This window comes from Sinocyclocheilus anshuiensis, unplaced genomic scaffold, assembly GCF_001515605.1.
Source record: "Sinocyclocheilus anshuiensis isolate Anshui unplaced genomic scaffold, SAMN03320099.WGS_v1.1 scaffold210, whole genome shotgun sequence".
Lineage (NCBI taxonomy): Eukaryota > Metazoa > Chordata > Actinopteri > Cypriniformes > Cyprinidae > Sinocyclocheilus > Sinocyclocheilus anshuiensis.
Window position 1 is genome coordinate 168,278 of NW_015547666.1, and position 5,509 is coordinate 173,786.

A 5,509-nucleotide genomic window follows, 5' to 3' on the forward strand; every position below is an offset into this window, starting at 1 on the left:
GTGATCGCCTCAGTCCCCTTTAAATTTCATATGAAAACGGCGACAGACTTCGATCGACTCTTTCAGCGTGTTTTTTTTTCAATCCACAGACCGTGGCTGCGCAGAGCGAGAAACAGAGGACAAGGTGTGTGTTTAACGATAGATTGTTATAATATCTGCATCTGTGCAGTTCTGCTCTTTGTCATAATACAGTTTACAAATACAGTAAACAGGTGTGTGTGTGTGTGTGTGTGTGTGTGTGTGAGATCGATCATAAAGACTTGTATTTGGCTTATTCAGTTATATGTTATACCTATCTATGCAATACAGTGGAATACTGCACTTTTTGGTATATAAATTTAGCATACCACCCCTATTAGTCAAACATTTTTTATTTTATATATATATATATATTTATTTATTTATTATACCGTCATTGGGGGCTGAGCCCCCCTAAAATGAAAATCCTAGAATCGCCCCTGAACGTGGCGCAGGATGGGAAAATGAGAACTGCGTCGGGCTGAAACTAGCAAAAAACACCTGCGTCGTGCCTGGCGCCGCATTGCGCCCGGTGTATGATAGGGCCCCATGACATTTTTGATATGACATGACATGATATTGTTAACCATATATGAAATACGATACAGCATGTTTTTTATGAATTTCTAAGGCGTCTAAATTATGATCAAAAATCTGCTGAATCTGCTGAGCAAAAAACTGTTGAATAATAAAGTAACCTAACCTTATACTTTTTGAGCAAATAAGTATAATTTATGTAGAATTGTAAAAACATCACAGTCTCATAACGTCTTTTTTGGGAAATCTTTTATGATTTTTAAAGTAAATGTAAGAATAACTTTTATATTGTTATTAATATTTCAAGATGCACATTTATGTTAAACATGAATGATCATCACATTTGTTAATCTCTCAAACATCACTGCATTGCACTGCATCATATGTTTAACCCCTGACCAATAAAATTGCAGAGCATTGATCATAAAACTAAGCAGTAAAATGTATTTTTATTAATAATAAGATCATATTATTGGGAGACAGAGTAGAAACTGATATTCATATGTATTTTATGTAAGCAGTCATAAAGATCTCATTGATTTACATTCCAAGCTATCAGAATTTCTTACTTTTAGCTCTGAAAATTATGTGCTTTTTAAGCTTCATATTTTCACTACATCATACTACATTATGTAACACATTCACACTTTTTAAAAATGTTTTTGTATATTTTGTCTAAAGGTTCAGTAAACTTTTACATGCCACATTTTCTCACTACTATTACATATGTGATGCATTAGTGTTAAAACAGCTTTTGCTCAAGAGTGACAAGATTTTAGCATGCAGAACACTTGGTGTGGCATCCTTTAACCCATTTACTACTTGAGAAATGAATGGGATGTCCAGATAAGAGTCTCTGAGATGTGATTGAACTGAATGCTCTTTCAAGCACCAACACACTGCTGCAAAGAGCAGAAGCCACAACAGCTCACAGAAACTAGTGCAACATCTCTGTCATCCCACAGAATAGGGGAGGACAGTTAGGTACAATCCTGGATTCAATGAATAACAGCTTCAATAATGTCACGCAACGGTGTCTTCCTGCAAGTTTCACGTCTCTCGCCACACCCGATCTGAGCTCAGTTATGTCAGCCCTGAGGGCGCATATTCCTCCAGCACAACTTCCTCTATCAAAGCGACTCTGTACTTCAAACACATTGCAAAAGAAAAGACAAACGCCAAATGATTCAAACCAACACGGACACATTCTTTGCGAAAATATCATTTCTACAAGCCACACTTGGTGAACTGTCTCAACTTCGGCGGTGAATATAAACATATGGAATAATCTGACACCCGTTTCGACATATTTGGACCGTCTGTGTGTGTATGCATGATTCACAGCAAAACCATGACAGGAATAACAACCCATCTGCACTGCTAACGTTAGTCCAGTCGCTGTAGGCCGCGTTTCTCCTCAAGTTTTTACAGTTACAGTATCATTCCTTCCGTGACGTGCGACTGTTACACTGCAGAGTTTACAAAGCTGTAGGCCATCATAATAAACCACTAAAACGGAAGAACAGACTCAAGTGCTTTTTAGAATGTACGTTATTTGAAAGCGCTTTCAACCGTTAAAAGCCGTTTCTTCCGTTATAAGCTATGCTGCATATTCGCCTGAGGAGGAAAAAAAGTGAACTTTTATGAGCTAAAGTCTCCTCTAACGCCTTATTCACAGCTTCTCCAGAATTATCGCCAAACCAAGGCGTTTTCTTGAAATCCCACTGTGACAAACGCGTAAATCCAATGTCGAATTGTTGATCATATCTGAGTTTTAAGATCTTCGCATCGGAAGGAAACTTCCCACCCTTGAAAAAGTTTAGCAGCTTTAGCTCAAGTGCGCCGAATTAGTTTTGAGTTCTTACCTCAGCTTTCTTCGATCACTAGTTGTCCACCTTCAGACAATAACCAATGTGTTAGCGATCCCTGTCCCCAGCAGAAGGTTCGTGTTGAGTAAACGCAGTGTGTAATGTCAGAACAGAAGTGATTTCTGCACCGTTGCTTTGAGGCGCTGTTAAACTCCACCCTGCTGTGAGCACGCACGGCACGCACGCACGCACGCACGCATCACTGACTCGCCTCAGCCCGCTCCGCTCAAATTATGTATTCACATTTTGTTTTATCCTTCCTTGTAATTACTTTACTACGGTCGGAAAACGACACAGTGTAGGAAATTTAGATCTAAAACGGTCAAATGTTTGGTTTATGTTACGTCAATAAAATATACTTTTCGACAGGTTTTAATTATTTAGAGGCTTAAAGAATTAAAGAGACACCGCATTATTTTTATTCGAACGCGGTCGTTTTATTTTATTAATATAGCTTTAAATGTTGGGAGCGGAACCAGCATGATGATTATAGCACCATCTAGTGTTGAATATATTGTTTACACCTCAATAGTGAACACTTCTCAGTACTGTTCTTAGCTCAGCTCGTTACATGTAACGGAATTACGCAGTTTAATTACAAAATAAATGTAACTGTAATCTGTTACAGTTACTGTGAAAAATGTGTAATTAAATTACTGTTACTTAAGAACATGTTAACGATTTCAAAGAGGCTTGCATCTGAATATTTTCACGCACATACAGATTTAATTGTCTTCTTTCCCAAATTGCACTGGCTGCTATAAAATATGAGACACCAATGTTTGAGGAGTTTAGGACACTTATTTGATAACTGGCTTTGGATTTGTGTATATGGTTTATTTTTTAAGATTAACTGTTTTTTTTTCCAAGCCATTGTTAGATGTCAGTGTTTCCTTCATAAGTGCACTCTAAAAAATGCTGTACTATTTCAACCCAACTTTGGGTCAAATTTGGACTAACCCAACTTTTGGGTTAAAAATGTAATGTAAAACTGTAACCCAACGGTTGGGTTAGTCCATATTTGACCCAGAGTTGGGTTGAAACAACCCAGCATTTTTCAAAGATTTGATTTCAAAAACAGCATCACAGCTATTAAACTATATCTTGTCACGATGTTAAATCTGTATTTAACCTCAGAGCGATCTCAAAGTAAAAAGAGGTGCTAAAGTCTAATTTTGTGGTGGCTGTGCTATAAAATGAACATTTTTCTAACCTTAACTCAAGTGATGAAGGGTTTTGAAAGTCTGACAGTAATCAGCATTTCAAAATGATTAACAGTTGAAAACATTCATTAGAAATTTAGAAAAGCAATAAAAAAAAATCTAATGTAATCAGTTACATTACTTTTTAAAAAAGTAACTGAAATAGTTACACTACTTATTACATTTTAAATAGAGTAACTAACTTGTGACCGATTTCTTTTCCAAAGTAACTTTCCCAACACTGACTAACAGATACAACTTTTTATTTTAAAAATGTATGTGGAAATTAACATTTAACCAAGATTAACTAAGATGAATCGTTCGTGTTTACTAATGTATTGTTAAACAGAATCTTGTTTTATAGTGTACTGTTTTCAATGCTTGCTGAACTGTGAACTGGCTTTTTGGTCTCACACCTTTAACCTTGTGTTGGAAACCATCTGTTTAAAGATGCTGGGAACTTCCTCTTTGTGAAAGGAATGTCCCAATCTATGCCAAACATCAGCAAATCATCCTTTCTCGTCCTCAGAGACTCCTCCGTCTGGACTTCACCTGCTTAAGTGGCTGTGCAAACTGCTAGCGTAGTTTATATTTTCACCAGCTGATATAAGGCTGGGAACACAAGCAGAACCCATTTGAAAAATCTCCAGAACTACTTTGGCACTTGTCACTGAGCATTTATAGGCAGACAGAAGCACTCGGACTCGTCTGAGAGACGCGGGGCTCTGAGCTGAGTAACTACACCACTCTTCATGTTGCAGCTCCCATATCCAAGTCTTCCTTCTAAAGGGCTCCTTTCACTTTCCTTTCAAGGATGACAGGAGTCATTTCCAAATAAAGCAGGAATTCAAAATGTATTGAATGCAGAAGTACCATTCCATGATGAACTGAAAAGCATCATGTTTTCAATTACCACCTTCTGCTATTCACAACCTCAATTCCCAAAAGTTGGGACATTCTGTAAAATGCAGTGAAGTCAAGAATCTGTGATTTGTTCATTCTCTTTAAGCTTTATTTAATTGACAAAAGTACAAAGAAAAGATTTCCAATGTTTTCACTGACCAGCTTAAATTGTATTTTGCAATTTTTGATGCTGATGGCTGCAACACACTCAGGAAAGAGTTGGAACAGAGGAAAAATAAAAGTGAGAAGGTTATAGAATATCCCAGTTAAACTGTGTTGAAACAGCTCACAGTAAGCAGGTGAACCGGTAATAGATGAGGGTATAAAAGGAGCATTTGTGCCAAATTTCATGAAAGAAGTGTCAAAGAAAAGCAAAAAATCACATTTCTCAATTTGCTCTGGAAATGGTATGGAGCGAATTTTGTGCCAATATTCATCAAACAAATCCAGCATAGCAACTTTCTTTTCCAAAAACAGCAGATGGCGCTGTCGGTCATTTACGCTAGGCTCCTGAGACCCGAAACACCTGTTTACCCTTTCAGACCAACATGAGTGGGGAACAGGTGAGTTTCTGTCTTACATTGGCTACATGTAAGGGATACCTCTGCTTCGCGTCGGGGTCCTGATCACCCTGTTGGGGTTTATTCTGAGATAACAACCGGCTGGATGTACATTATCCCGCTTATTACACGGCTACTTGCCACATAAGTAAATAATTAGACGCGAAATATTGATTTGAGTTGAAATATTTGGAGAGAGAGCAAGCGCAAATCCTGGCAGCGGCAGGTCGTAGTGCCACTACCGGTGGCATCCCCAGCTGCCACTAGTCGTTTCTGCCAGCTGCCAGAGTTCGTGCCAGCTGCCACGGTCTTTCTTGCCGTTTCTGCTGTTTGCTCGGTAAAACTACACTGTGTATAATATATACAGGGGCGTAGCCATCATTTCAGAAGTGAGGGGGACAGAAATGTTATATATATATAT

General features: G+C 38.0%; 1 protein-coding gene across 1 annotated transcript in view; it reads right to left on the reverse strand.

Moving 5' to 3' along the window:
* LOC107702558 (talin-1-like) overlaps positions 1 to 2,564 on the reverse strand; it is a 104,951-nt gene extending 102,387 nt beyond the window's left edge. The window contains exon 1 of the mRNA XM_016504915.1: positions 2,421 to 2,564. The gene's annotated coding sequence lies outside the window, so the exon portion shown is untranslated. The remainder of the gene's footprint in view (positions 1 to 2,420) is intronic.
* Between the last annotated feature and the right edge of the window lie 2,945 nt (positions 2,565 to 5,509).